This window comes from Neltuma alba, unplaced genomic scaffold, assembly GCF_004799145.2.
Source record: "Neltuma alba isolate B1F8T4 unplaced genomic scaffold, ASM479914v2 tig00005394_pilon, whole genome shotgun sequence".
In the NCBI taxonomy this organism is placed as follows: Eukaryota; Viridiplantae; Streptophyta; class Magnoliopsida; order Fabales; family Fabaceae; genus Neltuma; species Neltuma alba.
The window spans coordinates 1-2,008 of NW_021634092.1; the positions used below are offsets into that span (position 1 = coordinate 1).

Sequence of the window (2,008 nt, forward strand, 5' to 3'; positions counted from 1 at the left end):
TACTAAATCATAATCTGATTAACTGTGTTAGTAGCCTGACTTGGATCGAATTTGAGCATACAAATTGCGTTTAAATTTTCATGAATTACCTTTGGAGTTGTGTTTTCATGAAGCCTCCCTCCCACTGGCCTTTTCTTCCTATGAATATGTAAAGCGCCTCAGGCCCTCAGCAATGTCCCCTTTTTTTTTTTTTTTTAAATCATGAAATTAGTTTCAAAGTCATAATTCTTGCTTTCTAACTTTTGGCGATCATGTTTATGATTATCAGGCTGAAAAATGGTTTTGGGGAATATTTATTTCGTGAACTCAGTGCTGTTGCTGGTGCTGTCACAATTACCTGTCTCATGGTTTGCCCTTTATCAAACTAGGAAACTATGGGCATATATGAATATCATATTTCTTTCCTTGGTGTATTTACCTTTCATGAATGATTTTGCATCTGGTATTGTGCATGTGATGTCTTTTTCTCAAATAATGTATAAAGAAGTGCCATCAGGAGCAATTGAAAATGTTATGAAAAGTAGTGCAATATAACTTTGTTGTATTTCGATTCTGTTTTATCACTGGTATTTTCATCGAATTGAAATTAGCTATGAACTAGGAGGACCCTCACAAACACAAGTTGTGCCTGTGTAAAGCAAGCATAGTAGTTGTGGACTACTAGGATTTACAATCAAAATGATCGAGAACCAGGGGATCCAAGTTGTATGTCATCGTTAGAATAACAGTCGTTTAACAACATTGTGTAACTTAAGATCTTATTGACTTCTATCAGAAGTACGTTAAATTTGTGCTCTTTTAGGAGGAATGTTGTGTGCTTGGAAGCTGGGTGAAATACTAGAACTTTTATAGCCGAGATCTCTCTTTCAGTTTCTTGTGCTTTTTTGGAGTAAGACTCGAGTATTTTTTTGACAGGTGGCAAATCTGGTTGGCTTTGTTATTGGACCGGGAGGCATCAACTGGTTGCTTTCTTCTTTCATTCGAAAAGAAGGTACTACGTCAGTATCCTTATCCTTGAATTCCAATGCTGTTATATACAATCCATTACTCATTGGAACTTCCACCTCACAGGACTGCCAGTTCTTGGTGGCTTACTTCTGTCGTTTTACGTGGGAACGAAGGTATGTGTATCTTCAGCATTTAACTTGATATGTAGCCCACATTTTCAAATAAGTAGTATGGATATCTTTTCCCTTTCTTTTTATAATTTTAATATTTGACCGAAATATTTGCAGCTTATGTTCCACATAGCTGAAGCAAAGCAAAGGTCACCTTGAACGGAGACATATGTTGCCTATATTACTTGATCCCAATCTGCAAATTCCATGTTCTCATGATGTGCTAGAAGTTACATCACAGAGTTCTCTGGGTTATGTTATCAAACTGATCTTCATTTTTTTCATGGCAAAACCAAAATCAAAGACAAAGGAAAAAGAACAAGTAAAGCTGATTGGAAATGGATTATGAGTAAATGGTTCGGGATTAAGCATTTTACCTACCAGTTTCGTCTGGCCAGAAAAACGAATATTCTTCATTGCTTTTGAATTTTGATAATTGCATTTTGCTTTCTTTGTTTCGCCAGAATAATGTGTAGTGTTATGTTTGCCTGTTTATTTACTTTCAGATGTCAAGAAAGAAGGAAAGAAAGAAAGAGGAAAAAAGAAACCCATTTAATTGCCCCATTTTGCATTATGACTTGTGAATGCAAGAGAACTTGACAATATGCGGGATTTAAGTATGGTCCTAAAAAGATATAATATTCATATCTCATACTCACCTGCCATTTCTTCTCTTCCTCTCTGTTTTTATCTAAATAATATTTGCTTTACATTATCCTTCAAAATGGCAATAGATTGGATCATAATTATTGAGAGACAGTGAAAGAGTCTCGCTTAAAATATGATTAAATTGAGAATTAATTATCTTTCAGTGAGACAGATAATAAATAATTCTTAGATAAACTGTAAAAGTGGCCTTGGGTTTTTTTGTTTTGTTTTTGGTTATCTCC

The 2,008-nt window shown here is 34.9% G+C and overlaps 1 long non-coding RNA gene across 1 annotated transcript; it reads left to right on the plus strand.

The window, feature by feature from the left end:
- Positions 1–273: 273 nt before the first annotated feature.
- LOC114747628 (uncharacterized) lies at positions 274–1,772 on the plus strand. Its single transcript, XR_003740395.1, has 4 exons — positions 274–347; positions 916–991; positions 1,072–1,121; positions 1,236–1,772. It is a non-coding gene; the product is annotated as an uncharacterized LOC114747628 (long non-coding RNA).
- Positions 1,773–2,008: the final 236 nt, after the last annotated feature.